General features: G+C 36.0%; 1 protein-coding gene and 1 long non-coding RNA gene across 7 annotated transcripts in view; both read left to right on the forward strand.

Moving 5' to 3' along the window:
* Positions 1 to 19,805, forward strand: part of ST7 (suppression of tumorigenicity 7) — a 282,529-nt gene that overhangs the window by 58,282 nt on the left and 204,442 nt on the right. Inside the window, exon 1 of one of the 6 annotated variants that reach the window (XM_017867347.1) lies at positions 6,593 to 7,052. The exons of the other annotated variants lie outside the window; for them this stretch is intronic. The gene's annotated coding sequence lies outside the window, so the exon portion shown is untranslated. Of the gene's footprint in view, positions 1 to 6,592; positions 7,053 to 19,805 lie in introns of those variants that run through there. 6 annotated transcript variants of the gene reach the window in all.
* LOC108526534 (uncharacterized) lies at positions 1,329 to 19,055 on the forward strand. Its single transcript, XR_001884545.1, has 4 exons — positions 1,329 to 1,444; positions 5,816 to 5,818; positions 12,748 to 12,757; positions 19,046 to 19,055. It is a non-coding gene; the product is annotated as an uncharacterized LOC108526534 (long non-coding RNA).

Raw genomic sequence — 19,805 nt, forward strand, 5'->3', positions numbered from 1 at the left:
CAGCTACTCTATTCACGAGGCTGAGGCAGGAGAATTGCTTGAACCTGGGAGGTGGAGGTTGCAGTGAGCCAAGATTGCACCACTGCACTCCAGCCTGGGCGACAGAGTTGAGACTCCATCTCAAAAATAAATAAAAATAAGTAAATAAATAAAATTATTGGAGAGACTGTTAATTGATAATAGTAATCCTAGAATTTGTAGAATTTGTGTTACAGACTTTTGATATTATATTGAAAATTCAAAATCACATTTTATAGCATTGTCAACTTTATAATTTTTTATGGAGAAACCTGTTCAGTGGAAAGGAAAGTAACAAAAGCAAAATCAAACACCCCACAACTCCAGCAAAACCATTCTAAACAATTAGTACCCCATCTTCTTCAAAGTGGTTGTAATTTGGTGATAGTGGAGGGTGGGGGTTGGTATTTGATATAACTCTAAATTGGAAATTGTCCAACCATTCAGGTTGCTTAAAAAAAAGATTAAAAAATGTAAAAATTTATGTTTTGTCTTTTGGCAAGGTAAAGAATTGTATCAAGATGAAGTAGCCATTGTTAAATTTTATTTAAAGTGTTAGCTAGGATATACTCAAGATTGAAACAATTGGCAATGGAGGAAAAGATGGCTCAGGGTATGTGGCAATGTGACATTAAAGATTACATCAGATAGAGAGTGTCTCAATAATGACCATATGTCCTTTCCAGCTGATGTCTATTTTAGGACTTGGATAAATGAGTTGGAAGTCTTAGATATGCTATAAAGGATTGTTCTTGCATCACCTTTATTAGGTTTGTTTTCCAATTAGTCAAATGTATTTCAAATGGACAAATGGATAAAATGTGCATATGTACTATCAAATGAATGGATGTAATGACAAAATTGTGACAAACATTGGGACACTGATTCCTTTCAGGTTATGTGGCTTCATATTGAGTACTAGACTTCATTGAGTACTAGGAAGAAATATGAATATCTTGTGTCCTTTTCACTTACAGGAATACAATAATTTATTTTTTCTCAAATACAGTTTTAACCTAAAACCAAAATTTAGTTTTAACCTAATAATTAATACAGGAGTGAAATGGGAGTAAATAACAGTTATTTTCTGAGAGACATTTTTTTAAAATTTTATTTTATTATTATTATACTTTAAGTTCTAGGGTACATGTGCATAACGTGCAGGTTTGTTACATAAGTATACTTGTGCCATGTTGGTGTGCACATTTCTAAGGAAGACTTTAAAAGACCAGGCAAAGGAGAGCAGAGCCCAGCCGTTGCCGCTTGAGAGAGATAAGCAGAAGTGTGGGTGTGCTTAATGTCACATGGCAGGAGGCTTCCCCACAACGGTTCGTCAGTCCAGGGAGCTGTTTCATTTTCTGGCTGATAGAGTTGTACTTGGAAAATACTCAATTTCCTGCTTACTGCTTCATTATGGATTATACAGGTAAAATTAAATGTTAAATTTTTTCAGTTATGTAGAATTTCTTTAATATTTTGAATTTATATTTTAAAAATTACATTGATTGTGTGAGTACTTTAAAAAATATTGTGCATCAGTTTATTCCTGAGTATTGTATGAATTTGTTTTATCCAAATTGTGATTAATTTAGGATAAGAGCTTAAGGGGATTTCTGAGACATACCTTTGTTGTTTCTTCCATTTCAGTTGGATCGTACTTAAATGGACTTAAAATAAACTCCAACCCATAATTAACCCACATTTCTTAGACCAGAGGATTTAAAGTACAAACATCTGAGTTCAGATTATTTCACACAGGGAATAAAATATGTACACAGTGTACAGAGTTTCTGTTATTGTGGTGGTGGTTTTGTGCTTGTGTATGGCTCTATTAGATGATGTTAATGTAATGAAGTGAACTGGAGGATTTCAGTTTTTCTCCTAAATTTTCTGAGTATAAATGTGCCCAGATTTTTCTGACCTTTTCTGACCTTTCTAACCTTTTCCTTTTTTAAATTGCATAGCCTTGTTTCTCACTTTCTAGTTTCACTGAATGGTAAATTGGTACATATTTAGAAATAAGGTTAGATTAACCATGGGTAGTGGTTGCTTGATGAGTAAGTGGGCGGTTCCCTTACATCTGGTACGGTAAAAGTGTGGGTGGGAGGTGAAGCAGTGATCAGGTAAGGACATGAGTCTTTGCCCAAAATTTGTGTAACAAATTAAGAATTCTATTACCCTAAATTTTAACTTTTGGGTAATGGTGACATTGTTTGCTGACAGATTGCTTTTAAACTAAAGAACGAAGAATTGGAAGATTTTTTTTTCTAGGGCAGAGAGAGGCCACTTTTCATACCCAGTGTAATACAAATTCCTGTTTGCATCCAGATTGAACTGTACATACACAGTATCTATAAATTATACCTGTAGGTGGATCTTTGGCAAGACAGTTAATTACAGTGTGCAAATAAAAGTTTTGTGAAATTGATCACTTAAAATATAGCTTTTAGGAGCTTGCTATTTAAAGGACTTCTGTGGTAGATACTTTTTGAAGATAAAACATTTTAAAGCAATTAATTGCACCAAAAGATTTGTTTTATAAATCTTTAGTATTCTGTTTTAGGGCTTCTCTAAAGCAAGTATACCTGTATCTGTGTCTTGTGGGTGCATTTTGATTTTCTTTTCCTTGTTAGATTAGCATTCTAGAATTTGTGTTCCAGGGCTCTGAAGTAAAATGCACCTACCTTTTTAGAAGGTTCACTTTATGTGTGGTACTACATTGAAGCAGGAAGGAACACATTTTAGCCATATGCAAAGAAATCAAATTTGTAAAATCCTACCACAGAGCTTTACTATGAGTATGCTTTTAGTTATAAATTTGTTCCTCTTCCCACAAAGAACACCATCACTGATGAATTCTTTCGTTTTCTATAGTTTGTATATTGCCATTAAAACATTTCTTTGTTGTTCTTAAGTAATACTCTGTATATGTATAATTGATAGTTTAAGACATATAGCTTTAACATTCTACATAGACATCAAGAGAATACTAAGAAACTAAGAACTTTAGTGTGAACAAACAAAGGTGGCTTTAAAGAAATTCACAGATATGACACTTTCAAATTTAGTTGTGTGTACTGTAGAGAAAAAATTATGGTTTAAGTTCTCACCACATTAATAAATACATTAATTAAATTACCTGTCTGATGTGGTGGGAAGCTCTTTTGAATGTTGTCTTTCATAGTGATTTTTATAAACATTTACACATTTATTGCAAAGATAGCTATATTTAGTCTATTAAACTTTGAAGAAAACAACTCATGTTTTCAGTTCATGGCAGAGTGATTTTTTTTTTTTGTATTAGAAAAGAGAATTTATTTTGCTTTCAGCACAATCACTTTTGTACTAACGGCATCATCATAACGCTGAAGGGGATATCTTTCAAAACTGATATTTGATGATTCAAGAATAGATTTATTATTAAAAAATTTTAAAGGGCCCAAAAACACTTCTATTCAAGGCCTTTGCATGAAACACTCTTCCTTCCATGTGGTTTTCATGCTAACCATGTGGTTTTTTCAGGTCTTGTTGAAATGTCACCTTTCTAGAATGGCCTCTCCTAACAGACCACCTAAAATAACCTTCTCATTCAATTACTCCTTATCCTGTAATTCCTCTTTATCTTTGTTCATCACACATGCTATCACTTGACATGTCACGTGTTTCTCTGTCTCACTCACTAAGATATAAGCTTCATAGGGGAGGGACTTTGTTCATGGCTGATGCCTAGAGTGTAGAACAGTAAGCTCCCAGAAAACAGTTGTTGAGTGAATGCATGATAGGCTTTCCTTTAAAAGTGACTATTGACTGACTTTAAGATTTTCGCTATAATTGTTCTTTGTCAATAGCATTCTCATTTAATGATTATTATTTTGACCACTAAACTATTTTGAATGTTATCCTTCCTTTCATTGCTAACTTTATCTAGAAATTAACAGCACTGTCTTTACTGTGAAGGAAGAACAAGGTTGCAGGCAGGGATATTCAGACAGAACGGATAAGCCAAAGATCACTTTGGGTTTGGATTGTATTATATGAGTTTCTTTTTGGAGAGGGAAGGATAGTGAGGGACATCAGATCAGTTTTATTCATCCTTCCTTTTTCTTCATTACGTTTTCTTTAGGCAACACATTTAACTTTGTGTTCCTTCTCTGAGGTGACTAGAGAAGAGAACTGGAATGAACTAAACTTTTGGAATCATTTTGGTTAAAGATGGATCTTCAGCAATGTGGATCCAAACCTTCTAAAGTGTTTAGAAATGCCTCGGGCCTCCACGTAACAGAAATCTTCATAGGAGTCAGAGGGTGTGATTTGTGTCCGGTTTTCCTGGCAAGTGAGATGCCTAATGTTTTTAGCATACTGATCCTGTTATAGTTGTCTAAAAAGTAGACTTAAAACAATTACAGTCTTTAACTCTTAGAAGCCTGTGCCAAGAAGTAAATATAGGCCCTCAGAAAAATGCATTTTCATACACATATTTATACACCCTCCCTTGTATGAACCAACAAAGGGAGCAACATAAATGAGTCGGCAAAGCAGTTATTAAATGTAGACTATGGCCTCTGTTTGAAAATATCTCTAACCCAGGGGCCATTTTCTCATTCTCTTTTCCCTCTTGCCTTTCTGATGGCCACATCCATCTACTATTTGAGTGACTATTTATGTGACAACATCTCATATGCAATTTAAAATTGACCTTATGTAAGACATCTGTATTTAAGGTTCCACCCTTTTGAACTGTATTACCCTTTCCCACTTCCTACAGTTACATTTCAACACCATTATTGATATTCCCTCTTGGTTGTTGACATGACTATTTTTGAAGGTATACATTTTTATTAATTCCTGCAATTTTCTGTGATTTTTTTTTTTCTTCTCTGATGACCTTTCACTTTTAAGGATTTTTTTTCCTTCACATTTTGAGTTGGTTTCTGTTTTCCCTTCATTTCAGTTAAATCCTTAAATATAATTTTGCCAATTATGTATTCATTGTTCAAGAGGCATTATCGTAGTGCAGTTAAGAGCATTGGATCCAGACTCCTGAGTTTGAAGCCCAGTATATCATTCACTACCTGTGTGACCTCGACAAAGTAATCAACCATCTGTCAAATGTGGATAAAAGTGGTATCTACCTTGTAGGGTTATTATGAAGATTATACATGTAAAGGACCCAGGATAGTGCCTGGCACATAGTAAACACTCAGTATTAGCTAATTGTTATTCTTTCCTGCAACAGACGATTTGTTCTTTATCTAATGTAGCATCATCAAATGTTGTTCTTAATGGCTCAGCATTTTTAGTAAGCTAAAGATCAAGTTACCTTGAATAAACTGTGGTACATTCATGCAATGGAATCTTATGCAGTCATTAAAAGGATGAGGTAGATCCTACATATACTGACCAGAAAAAGTACTAATGATATTTTTAGATATTAAAGTAATATGTGGTTCCACTTTCATAGCAGAATATATTTAAAAACTGTATTGAGATGAAGACATGTCTTTGTGAACACAAGAAATTAATTGGAAAAGGTATATACCTTGGATGAATGGGTGGAGAGGAGACTTGAACTATTGAACTTTCTACTATATATGATTTTAAAAGTGTGGGATTATGGGGTTATGTATATATGTATATATATTTATTTTTTGTGCATTTCAGTATTTTAAAAACGTAAGAGAACTTTTTTTTGGCTTGTATTGGATAGCTAATGAAAGTTCATATGGTTCTAGTACTTTTTCTTTAAAAACAGATTTATAAGAATATGGTAAAGAAGGAAGACATTTTTTTGTTCCAGTGAGTCAAGAGAAAAAATATTTTCAATTATTTCTTTGTGTGGGTAGATCAAAAAGAAATGTGTTGGTCACAAATGCTTACTCATACAGAGGTACACACAGGTGTGTGCACACAGCCTTAAAATGACTGAGTTGCTCTGGAAAATGACAGAAATTCATGTAAGTCACGATGAAGAAATAGGAAAAATACATGTATGTAAATATATTCCTAGAGCAGCGTTTTTCACATTTGAATAATAGTTGCAAAATAGCTAGTAATGGAATTGCCTACATTTGAGTACTCACTGTGTGCCAAGCAGTGTTCTAAGTACTTAAGATTACTATTTTACTGTTACATTTGTATTTATGTGCCTAGAATATATGTGTAATAGTATACATATTTTCACATACTTGTGATTGAGTATACAATCCTTGATCTGTCAATCTACCATAAGCTTCGAGAAAATAACAATGAACTCTTCTGTAATTACTTCTAAAGGCAGATAATTTTTCTCACTTCTGATATTCTTAATTCCCTTGAAAAGTTCTTTCTATATGCTGTGTAAAACCAAGAAGCCTGATATGCATGATGTCTTTGTGGTTAATTGCGCTAAAGCCAATATTTAAATTTCTTTGAGTCCTCTTTTACTGCCTGGTATCTTGGGATGAAGAGCTGCGCAGGAGGGGAATATATACGTGGCTCTCGGTCTTGTGCATTTTGTGACAAAGGAATTCCCCTTTCAATCACGCTGCTCTCCTGGAGCCCCTGGAGCCTCTGGCTCAAGCGGCGCAGTCAGTCTGTGCAGTGTCCCTGACGTCATCTAGCGTATGCATAAGCCCTGCTATTGTCTTACTGCTACAGCAGGGCTGGGGATTGCAGTATCCGCTGTTGCTGCTGCTCCCAGTCCTGCCTCTGCTGCTACCTAGTCCAGCCTCACTGCATCCCAGAAGAGCCACGTCGGCCTTCATTTGCCTAGTGGATTTTCAAAAGCAGCTCTTCGGTTTTTGGTGCTGTTAAGAGACCTTGCATTTCAATCACACGGGAGAAAACTGAAGCTCGTAAGAGGAGAATCTGGCAGCTGGACACAGCTTGGACTGCATTGTCTGGCTTCATGACCCCTGCTGTGTAGCCGGCTCATCTCTTCACTCTCACATGTACACTCTCCTCGCTTTTCTTTCTTTTTTCCCCCCTTTTCTTTCTTCTTCTAATTTTTAAAAAGCAGCCTCTGGAGCCAGCCATGTTTGGCACTGAATCTTCATGTAAGTAAATGGATCCCACTTCTCTGCTATTTAGAAATCTGCTTGCTGTCATGGTTTCATTGGCTTAGAGTTCATATCACTTCGCCTTAGGTCATTAACAACCTTTGTATTTTGGCTCTAATTATAAAGGAATTGGTCTCAGGGAAGGAACTCCCCTTAACTGGGTTATTCATCCTTAAGGCCAGGGATGTCAATGTGTCAAAACCAGGCCTTAAGAGGGAGGTAGGAAGACCAGAATCCATACAGCCACCTTAGAATGTGTTAATTGATGGGATCAGGCCTGTCACTGATCTATTGTTGCAGGCTCCATAATGGTGCTTAAACCTTAAAATAGATACTGGGAGGATCTGAGATGATAGTGTTTATTAGAAAGGAAAGAAAGGCTTACATTTTTCATCTAAAGAGATAAATAGTATCATTATATACTCTTCTTCCATATTTTACAAAACATATAGACGTTATATGTAGATTCAAAATGAATAAGAAATAGCTTTATTTTAAGGATGGATTTTTTTTTTTTTCCCCACAGTGGCTTCAATTTTGATATGCTGGCTAGCATCACAGCCCAGCAGGATCATATCTTTTTAAAAACTTATACAATGAAATTGCTTTTGTGCAGAGAAGGCCCTGCACAGTGGGCTAGGCAGGACAGCAGTTGTAGATGGCTACAATTGATATTTTAAAAATTATAACCAACCTATGTGAGGAATATTTAATGTTGGGCATAGAAATATAACATCAATTCAGTTGTACAGGCTCTGCAGAATATTTTGTCATCATCTATTAGCAAAGATGACAGTTAAGAATTTCTAAAAGAGATAAGAATTTCTAAAGAGACTTTCAACCTGCTGGCTAGAGCATTAAATATTGGCAAGGCACTATCTTTGCCAGGGAGAAGGGGTTTAGGGCAGGAATTTAGGAAACCGATTTCTTACGAACTTGTAGTTTGACCTTTGTTTTCTTATCACAGGTGATCAGTGTGACTATTTGTGCATAGCTGATTATTGCAGAATAGTAGTGTTTCAAGAGAGCTAATAGTCCTCAGTTCTTTTGTTTCTTCATTGGCTTTTTAAAAGGGTTACTTTTGTTTCACTGTAGAAGCTTCTCATCTCAGACTACCACATTGCCTAATCAAAGTCATGTTAGAATAATAGTGACACGTAATATCCCATTCAGCCTGTGATAGTATGATTCCCTAATAATGTAGGCATAATTTTTTTAATTCGCTTAATGGTACATTTACAATTGGTTATCTAAAAAATAGAAATAGATCACAAAGTGTCAAAGACCGTCCGGTTTCATTTCAGTCATGGAATTTTGTTTATGTGGGAGCCTAGGTATGGGCAGAAATATTTATATACTAAAGGAAAATTAGACCTGTTACTTGGTTTAGCCAAAAATGGAAGTTAAAACTCAGTGCAGAAGTCTTTGGTTCTTGGACTAGGGACTCTAACATTGTCTGCTCACTGTTACCAAGCAGACACATAGCCTTTCCCCATCACCAAACCTCATCTTTTGATAATATCACCTATGTGCCATATGGTATGTGTGAAAGCTGCTGGTTGCTTGTGATCTCCATAGCTACCAGATTACTGAAGAGAATAAAATATCGTTCAGAAGACAGAATACTATCATGCAGGTTTTTAGCATTTTTTGTCTTTTGTGAGTGTTAAGCTCTGTTTCTTGCTTATAATTTGAGGACCATAGGTAGATTCATACTGTCAGTGGATATTGTGTTGAAAATGCATTGCCTTCTTTGGCACGTGTATACCTATGTAACAAACCTGCACGTTCTGCACATGTAGAACTTAAAGTATAATAATAAAAAGGAGAAGATACCCTAAGTCTGCATTCAGTGTTAGGACAAGTGTATTTTCTTTGTGTTCTGAGACATAGCTTTCTAGGCCTTTGATTTCAACCTTTTGGAGGCTATTTTTTAGGTTTGAAACTATATTTAGCATATTCAGGAAAATAGTCACATTTGAAATTCCAGTTAGTTCAAAAGGGTTCTCCCAAACCATCTAGGGTATTCTTACTAAGTTATCATAAGAAATACTTGTTTAACTATCTATTCTGTATACAGTGCTGTGGTAGATCCTGGAAAGAGTTAATTTTTTTCTAACTTATTCTGATTTTCATGATTCTTATCCTTGATTATGGTTGCAGTGCCTTGCTTATATAGGATGCTTTTACTTTTTAAATTGAGGTATGATTTACATGCAGTAAAATGCTTAAGTCTAAGTGTGCAGCTCAGTGAATTTTTGCCCATGTTTATACCCATAGAATGCTACTCAGATCAAAATACAGAACATTTCCATTTCCCCTGGAAGTTCTCTTGTGGTCTTTCCCAGTCAATGTTATTTCCCCTCTTCATGAAAAGGTAACCACTATTCTGACTTCTGATGCCATAGATTCATGTTGTAAGTGCCTCTTTTAAACTTTCTTTATCTCCCCCTTGCTCTTTGCCATAAGAGAAGGAAATGTCTTCATTTTCAAATATTGTATTGATTAAGTTGATTTTATGTTTCAGATCTTTGAGTGCAGGAATTTGCAGTAGCCTGGATGTCACATTATAACGCATTCTGTCTTACTGAAATAATATTGTTTTAAATACTTGCACCCTCCCTAACCAAAAAAACAGACACACAAAAAAGCCTTTAAAAATACCAAAAAATTTATGTTGAAGAGTAAACCCTAGTTCTTCAAAGTTAAAGACTTACACAACTATGACAATAGAATTAATAAATGTTTTATGCCTGATACTGCTTTAGTTCAATATCTCCAAAGATACTAGTCTCATCTCTTTGACTTAGTGAATCTGAATCTCCCACGGTTGTGTAGATTGGTCACAGTCAATCTATTCTGGGCTCACTTTGAAATGGATGTTCTATAGTATGTGTAGACTGATCATCACAAAGCAGGAAGTATAGCTTCTGTAACTCCGTTTATTACCATCTTGATGTATTTCGCTGAGCTTTTCCTTTACTAAAATTTCCCATGTCTAACAATGGGAATAGTATGTCTCCTCTTTAACTGCTTTGAAGAAATACAATCTTAGTTTCTGTGGTCAGAATAATTTAGGTGTAAGAAGAAAGTACTATCAAGTTTTGTTGAGGAGGGTGATAATTAAAATGTATATTTAGGGTTCTTGATTTAATTATATATATATATATATATATTTATATATACACTTTTATATATATATAGTGTGTGTGTGTGACGAAGTCTCACTCTGTTGCTTTGTTGCCCAGGCTGGAGTGCAGTGGCACATTCTTGGCTCACTGCAACCTCCACCTCCTGGGTTCAAGCGATTTTCCTGCCTCAGCCTCCTGAGTAGCTGGGACTACAGGCATGTGCCACCATGCCCGGCTAATTTTTGTATTTTTGTTTAGTAGAGATGCGGTTTCACCATGTTGGCCAGGCTGGTCCCGAACCCTTGACCGCAAGTGATCCGCCCATCTCAGCCTCCCAGAATGCTGGGATTACAGGCGTGAGCCACTGCACCTGGCCGATTTAATGCTATATTTTAAAATAAATTTATTATTTTCTCTTAAAATTTTATAAGAGGAGAAAATATTTTTAGGGAGAGAGGGAGAAAAGTTTCATCCTTTCTTTTGTGGAGTAAATGGTTTTGAGGAAAACTGATTTTGCACTGCTGACATTTGGTTACATCCTCCTTGATAAAGCCAGTTATTATTCTTCAAAGAGTGGGTACTTTAAGTATGACGAATTATTTAATTAGCATTTATTGGGCTCAGTCCTCCTCTTGTCTCCCCTCCCATGTTTTGCTTTTTCAGTTCTCAAGGGTACCACTTAAGATGTACTGTGGTGGGAATTGTGCCCTAGTCTAACACATTAATGTGTCTTCCAAAGCACCTACCTTATTAGTCCAGTGAAGAGAGCAACACCTTACCTCCTGAGAAACAGAGTGCCCCTGGAGCAAATAGCATTATTTTATCCTCTTCCAAAATTTTTTGTATAGTTACAATAATTAAAAAGACCATCTGTGGATGGAGAAAATAAATCACCAAAGAAACAACAAAGCTTTAATAGGATCCCCCCACCTGAGCTTAGTGGAGATGAGAAACTAGTGGATGGGTGTGTCAGGGGGGTCAGGAGTCCTTTTTAGCTCTGGTGTGGCTGGTCCACACATATTCCCTGCCATTCCTTGGATATCTACATCACCTGGGGTAGGCAGCCAGATGCTGGACAGGATTTGGGATACAGTTTGATACCCCATGTGATTTGTCTTTGATGGGCACCAAAAGTTCAGTTGTTGCTTTTTGTTTTCATTACTGATGAGTGCATTAAGTTGAAAATGACAGCTTCTCAGTTTTAATAGGGAGTGTGGTACCATGTTACCAAGAACTAGATAATTTTCTCAAATTTTGAGCCATTGTGTGAGAGGTAGTCAAATGAATAATACTCTAGCAATATTAAATCACCAAGATACTGTAGTTCAACAGACATCTCTTTGATAAAGAAACAAGTGAGTTGTACTCTTTTATGTACATCTCAGGCCATTCTTGGTAACTGGTCACATGTGAGATTAAACTTGGGCCTATTGTTTTGGTGTGTAATTTCTGTGAATTGGCTGAGATTTGAATAGTAACTATGGTCATTCAAAAATGGCTGTTCACATCTGGACCATTTTTCAAAATAAACATCTAATTATTATTAAATCATTATGTCAGAGACTGCTGTTTTTGCTGTTAGTATGTTTGGCATTTTAGTAGTCTGTTTGGTTTTCCTTTTTATTATTTATCATACGAAACTAGGTAATTTAGGAACATGAACCATTTTCCTTTCCCACAACATTAATCTGGTTATTAGATTTAGCTACATCGGATTTTAGATGCTTTCATCTTAAAACAAAAATAGAAATACTTAAGTATATGCACAAAAACCCACCTCTAAGTCTGCACTTAGAGCATTGAATGTAATAGAAAAATATTGCATGACTTAGATAAGTAGAAAACCACAGACTGCTGAAGTCACAAACATGGAAAAATAATTGTAGATTTTAGGCATTATATTGGAACATAGTCATACAGGAGCTTAAAAAACTAAAGCTCATATAATGTATTTGATTCATCTTACTGTATCAGTTTTTTCTTTTTTTCTGAGAATACACATTCTGATGTGAAATTTCCTTTTGAGTTCCTTGGCTGTTAGTAGTTGACATTGTATTTTTAGTATCAAGATAATATTTTAAAGTAAATAAGGAAATTTTTTTCTTCTGGATATTTATATACTTTACCAGTGCAGAAATGGAATAAAAATATGCAATGGTTATTTTAAATCCTCAGATTTCTTATTTTCACTTCAGTATTGGTCTATTTGTTAGCCTGTAGTTTGTTCAGAAAAAAATTACATGTGAGTCTTCAGTGATTTGTTGTTTTCATTGTCACAATGGACCAGATTCATATCCTGTATAAACTGTGGGGAGTCTATGGGGAAAATTACCATATATGGAAACTTTCCCCATGGCATCCCCATGGAGTTACACAGGATGTGAATAGGATTCATTGTTGTTATGGATTCTGAGCTGGAAAAGTCACTGATCATGTGTATTTTTTTAAGCATTAATAATAGTCACTGCATTAATTTATGTTCATATACTGTTAAATTTTCAATGTGAGACTATATGGACACTATAAATTGAATAGTCATTTATAGACTGTTAATTGTATAGTCATTTTTTTGTTCCTTTTTTTGAAGAGTATTGATATCCTTCCATTTTTTCCTAGTCAGTATAAAGCACGAGTTAACACACTTATTAATGTTTTTAACAAGAAAATGCACAAATGCTATATTATTTAAAAGGTCCCATTTACCATGCTAGAATAGTAAATAGTAAGATTTTCAATGTATTTTATTTGTATTAGTAATTAATTCAGATACTTACGAACAAAAAAACAAATATGCAATTTAATGCATGTTTAGAAATGGCAGCAACGACATGCCAGATGAAGCAACTAATTGCAGAGACTCTGACTTTCACTTGCCTGGATTCATACCATGGCTCTACCATGTGCTACCAGCGTTTAACCATCTACTGTCTAAGCTTACGGTGTGACTTATCCAATGAACTCTCTGTTTTAGGGGAATTGGCCTTTGGGGTCCTGGATATCTGCCAGGGTAGGGCTTATCAAGGGACATTTGTGGAGAGAGAGTTCAGCAGTGGAAAATACTGACTGAAGAGAGATGTCACTTAAGGCTGGGTGAAGACTAGAAGTTCCATCATGGGAATATTTTAAGGGATCCAATAGGAGGTTTGAGGGGAGGAGACTGTATGAAACTGATGAAATGAAATGGGTCAGGGTTGGCAAATGCCAGATGCCCAGTGGCAAGCATCATTGATTGGTCATCGCTCTCTTGCAGGATTAGCTTCAGCCACTAAAGGTTGGGATGTTGTCCACTCAGAATACTTCATCAGTGCAAGTGTTTTCCATGTTAGTATGAGTAATAGACACATAAATATTTAAATAAACATACAAATACTTACCAAATTAAGAATAAAGGGGCGGGCATGCTGGCTCACGCCTGTAATCCCAGCACTTTGGGAGGCTAAGGCAGGTAGATGACAAGGTCAGGAGTTTGAGGCCAGCCTGGCCAATGTGGTGAAACCCTGCCTCTACTGAAAATACAAAAATTAGCTGGGCATGGTGGCACACGCCTGTAGTCCCAGCTACTCAGGAGGCTGAGGAAGGAGAATTGCTTGAACCCAGGAGGCAGAGGTTGTGGTGACCTGAGATCACGCCACTGCTCTCCAGCCTCGGCAACAGAGTGAGACTCTGTCTCAAAAAAATAATAATAATAATTAAAAAATAAAGGTAAGAATCTTAAGTGTTCCAGAAATATCTCTTTAGATTTTGGGCTGGACATGGTGGCCCACGCCTGTAATCTCAGCACTTTGGGAGGCTGAGGCAGGAGGACTGCTTGAGCCCAGGAGTTGAAGACAAGCCTGGGTAACAAAATGAGACCCTGTCTCTAAAATGAATGAATGATATGAAATAAACACACCAGTCTGTGTCACATTATGGTTCTCAGTAATGTCAGTGTGTTAATGATTTAGACCCACCACTGGGCTCTTCTGAATGAAATATTTATCAGTTGACGACAAATCCCCGGAGTGTAGCAGGGTACCTAGCATATATCAAGTGCTCATGTTCTTTAAAATTTGAATCTGCTGTGGATTAAGGTAATATCATTGAAAATATGGTGCGTGGGCTTGTAGGGTGTTAATATTGAGTTTAATAAAATTTTCCAGGCTAAGGAGTTTATCACACATAATGGGTACATGTCAGAAACATGCCAGTAATCAGCCCTTGTCATCCTTCAGAGCAGGAACAAATGACACAAACAGAATAATAGCTTATTACTAAGCCCAAATTTGTCAGTGGGTAAACTACCATATACTGATAATTTGCCATATACTGATAAGTTGACTACGTCTTATCTAAGTTGGCTCACCATTCTTAAAGGTTAAGTAAAAATAATGAGTTACTCATAATCATCAGTTTATGTACAGCATGAAAATTGAGAATTGTTTGCTTGCTATACTGATATAATTTCAGGAACTAGAAAAATTATTTTACATTTTTTTGTGAGCATTTCAGACTGTTAAGATTGAGGCTTTTTGGCATATTTTGGGCAGTAGCAAGCCCGACTGGAATGCATATAGATTAGGAAATCACAGTGACTCCAGTGGAGTATTCTTCACTACTTCCTCTACCTCTGGCTTCTTCTAGAACACCTAGTTTTCAGGGGAAGGCTTTGGTAGGGTCTGGCCTGGTGATACACATGGATGATCCAAGCCTGGACTTGTATCAGAAGTCTGAATTTCTCATCTGAAACTTTCCTAGTCTTGTGTTGGTATAATGATGTTTCAGTTACCTATTGCTACACAACAAACTCCCTCAAAACATACTGGTTTAAAACAATTATGTATTATTATCTTTCACAGTTTTGTGGGTTAACTGGACTCCATTGGTGGTTCTCATGAAGGGTCTCATGCAGTTAGATTTCTGTCAGTGCTGTAGTCGTCTAAAGGCTCACCTGAAGTGGATCTCCAGGATAGCTCTGGCATATGCCATCAGTTGAGGTTAGCTGTTGGCTTAGGGCTCAGCTGTGGTTATGGGCAGGAATGCCTATACAGTTGACCCTGGAACAACTTAGGGGTTAGAGGCTCTGATCCCTGCACAGTTGAAAATCCACATGACTTTTTACCACTAAAAACGTAACTACTAATAGCCTACTCTTGACTGTAAATAATTATAACATGGATAATTAACACATATTTTGTATGTTAAATATATAGCTATAAATATATATGCTGCATGTATAAACGTTCATGTATATTTCTTTATGTGGACATATGTTTTCATTTCTCTTAGGTAAACACCTAGGCATGTCATTGTTGAGAAACTGCCAAACCATTTTCCAAAATGGTTATACCATTTTCCATTCCCACTAGCAATGGATGGGAGTTCACTTGCTTCACATTCTTGCCAACATTTAGTATTGTCAGCCTTTTTAATTTTTGCTAATTTCATGGGTGTGTAGTGGTATATTGTGATTTTAGTTTGCATGTCTTTCATTCTTATCATATTGAACATTTTTTCGTGTTCTTTTTGGCTGTTTGTATATCTTCTTTGGTTAAGTGTCTGTTCAAATCCTTTGCCCGCTTTAAAAATGAGGTTGTCTTCTTATCGAGTTTTGAAGGTTCTTCATATATTTTGATTCAAATCCTTTGTCAGGTGTATGTATTGACAATATTCTTATAGTCTGCAGCTTTCCTTTTTGTTTTCTTAATAATGTTAAGTTTTTAATTTTGAAGTCTAGTTTATCAATATGTTCTGTCCTATGTAAAATATTTTGCCTATGTTATTGTCATGAATATTTTTCTCCTGTATTTTCTTGCAGGTGTTTTGTGTTTTGCTTCTTTGTGTGCTATGATCCATCTTTAGTACATTTTTGTTTGTAGTATGAGGTAATGATAAATGTTCATTTTTTTTTAGTGAAATGAATATTCACTTGTTCCAGCACCGTTTCTTGAGAAGACTGTCATTTCTCCATTGAATTGGCAACTTTATCAGAAGTCAGTTCACCCTCTATTTCTATTCTATTTTATCCTAGGGATCTGTATATTTATCCTTAGGCCAATACCATAATTGTGATACTGTATAGCTTTATGATCAGGTAGTGTAGGCCCTCCAAGTCTGTTCTTTTTCAAAATTCTTTTGGCTAGACTTGATCCTTTCATATCTTCATGCATTTTTAAATTTGCTTGTCAATTTCTACAAAAATACCTGAGATTTTGATTGGAGTATATTTAATCTATAAAGTAACTTGGGGAGTTTTAACATTTTAACAATATTAAGTTTTGCAATTCATGAACATGATATATTTGTCCTTTAATTTAGGTCTTTAATTTCTCTCTGCAATGGTGAAACTAGTTATGAAATTAAAAGAATAGTCAGGATATTTTTCACTGATAGAAGAACACTTATTTGGAATGGAGTAACTTATATTACCCACTGAATATATGTTTGTAGGGAACATGTAGTAAATGTAAAAGTGGTGGTATTAGTAAAGCATCATTAATTTGGAGGAATTATTTGCACTTGTAAAAATCTTAAATAACCTGGAAAGTGAGATTTCACTAAGCAAATGTTGTCATGAAGGTCTTTTGATGGTATGTTTTAACAGATAGATTAGAATTGTTTATACATACAGGCAAAAAACAACCCCATTAAGAAGTGGGCAAAGGACACGAACAGACACTTTTCAAAAGAAGACATACATGCAACCAACAAGCATATTAAAAAATGGCCAACATCACTACTCATTAGAGAAATGCAAATTAAAGCCAAAATGACATACCATCTCATACCAGTCAGAATGGCCATTATTAAAAAGTCAAAGAATAACAGATGCTGGTGAGGTTGCAGAGAAAAGGGAACGCTTACACTGCTAATGGAAATGTAAATTAGTTCAGCCATTGTGGAAAGCAGTGTGGCAGCTCCTCGTAGTACCAAAAACAGGATTAGCATTCAACCCAGCAACCCCACGACTGGATATATACTCAAAGGAATACAAGTTGTTCTACCATAAAGACACATGTATGCGTATGTTCACTACAGTAGTATTCATGATATCAAAGACATGGAATCAACCTAAATGTGCATCAGAGGTAGACTGGATAAAGAAAATGTGGTCCATATGCACCATGAAATACTATACAGCCATAAAAAAGAATAAGATCATGTCCTTTTCAGCAACATGGATGGAACTGGAGGCCATTATCCTTAGCAAACTAACACAGGAAAAGAAAACCAAATACTTCATGTTATCACTTTTAAGTGGGAGCTAAATAATGAGAACACATGGACAGAAAGAGGGTAATAACAAACACTGGGGCCTACTTGAAGGAGGAGGGTGGGAGAAGGGAGAGGTTCAAAAAAAAAAAAAAACCGTTGGGTACTATGCTTAGTACCGAGGTGACAAAATAATCTGTACATTACGTGACTCGTAAACCCTGAGTCACGAGTTTACCTGTATAACAAAACTGCACATGTACCCCTGAACCTAAAATAAATGTGTGTGTGTGTATATATATGTGTGTGTGTATACATATATATATATATGTGTGTGTGTATACATATATATATATATGTGTGTGTGTATACATATATATATATATATATGTATTTTTGGCAATGGAGTCTCGCTTTTTCACCCAGGCTGGAGTGCAGTGGTGTGATTTCGGCTCACTGCAACTTCTGCTTCCCAGGTTCAAGCAATTCTCCTGCCTTAGCCTTCTGAGTAGCTGGGATTACAGGCACATGCCACCATGTGTGGCTAATTTTTGTATTTTTAGTAGAGATGAGGTTTCGCCATGTTGACCAGGCTGGTCTCGAATTCCTGACCTCAAGTGATCTGCCCTCCTTGGCCTCCCAAAGTGCTGGGATTACACGAATGAGCCACCGCGCCTGGCCTAGTTAAAATATTTTAAAATAAAAAATGAATGGTTTTGTACTTAGAACATTTAAAATTATGTTTTATGTAAATGCTATTTTATGGCCCTTAGAACATTTGTTCTTCCTCTTGTTTGTCATATCTTGGGAAATCACTTTATTATATTTACATATGTTTTACTCCAGTTCTTGCCAAATGTTCACATTTCTTTAATTAGAAAGGTCTGGATTGATGAGTTTTATATTCAAAACAGGGTCCTCCGTTTTATTAAGCTGGTTCTGTGGTCCTGTTGGGCTATCGACGTTTTGAGGCTCTAATAAATCTATGGATCCTTATGATCAAGAGATCTGAAACCAACCTTTCTCTAAAATAGATTCAGGATGACATTTGTCACCTTTAAAATTAAATTGAATTTAAATTTATTTTAAAGAACTTTTTCTATTTGGCATTACTTGCAGTGATTTTCAAAGTCCTTAAACTTGATAGAGATTGAATTGACCTGAAACAGCGTATTATGTATATGCATAATAAATATGAATCTATAAACATATTTCATCCCCAAAACAATTAATATTGCATTCATCCACCTTTGTTTTAGGCAGTGTATAAAGCAGTAATCCTCTAATACTCTCTAGGTAATTAGTGTAGTCTCCTGAAAGCTGCAAGGGTGAATATACTTAGTGGCTTATAGATTAATCTATGCTGACTTTCTCACCCTTTTTCTAAGTTAGTTCCAGGCAGGCCTACTCTGTTAGTTATTTTTATTGTAAATATATAGCACAGCGCTTAAGAACCTGGGCTTTGGTTCAGGAAGATAAGGGGGTCTAATTTTACTATGTTGCTTTGGGCATCTTAGCTCTCAGCTTCAGTTTGTTCATCTGTAAAATGGGGATAATATTAACTTCATGGGATTGGTGTAATGCTTAATTGAAATAAGTAAAATGGCAAGCCTTTAATGGCACATGATAAGCAGCTGATATGTTAATTATTTTTGAAGCTTTCCATACCAGGAACACATTACATAGTGGCATCAACATGCTGTGTATATATATATGATATAAAATAAAGTATAGGCCAGAATAGAAAATGGCAACATTGAATGTACAAATGGCAAAGAAAGAAAAAACTGTTTTAAATGGAAAAACTTATTAAGTTTGGTTCCTGTCGTCTGGCAGTTTCCATTCTAAGGGGATAAGATGAATGAAATTATAATTCATGCATGTCTGCTTTATATTGATTTGTGTTACTGTTTGTATACATGCTTTGTTTTTTTGTTTTGTTTTGTTTTTTGGAGATAGAGCCTTGCTCTGTTGCCTAGTCTGGAGTGCAGTAGTGTGATCTGGGCTCACTGCAACCTCCGCCTCCTGGGTTCAAGTAATTCTCCTGCCTCAGCCTCCCAAATAGCTGGGATTACAGGTGCCCGCTACCACGCCTGGCTAATTTTTGTATTTTTAGCAGGGACTGAGTTTTACTATGTTGGCCAGGCTGGTCTCGAACTTCTGACCTCAGTTGATCCACCTGCCTCAGCCTCCCAAAGTGCTGGGATTACAGGCGTGAGCCACCGTGCCCAGCCTCATCCTGCATTTTTTAATGTTCTATTGTACTTTATAATGGAGGGAGCGTCTCTTCTGGTTTACATGCTCTGGAGTCAGTAAATAGACTGAAATCCTCATTCTGTTGGCTGCATGACCTTCAGTAGATTAACTTCTCTGGCTTCGGTTTCTTACCCTGTAAAGTAGGCTTACAAATAGTACTGTGTCATGGGGCTGC

The sequence above is a fragment of the Rhinopithecus bieti genome, unplaced genomic scaffold (genome assembly GCF_001698545.2).
Source record: "Rhinopithecus bieti isolate Rb0 unplaced genomic scaffold, ASM169854v2 scaffold_3858, whole genome shotgun sequence".
In the NCBI taxonomy this organism is placed as follows: domain Eukaryota; kingdom Metazoa; phylum Chordata; class Mammalia; order Primates; family Cercopithecidae; genus Rhinopithecus; species Rhinopithecus bieti.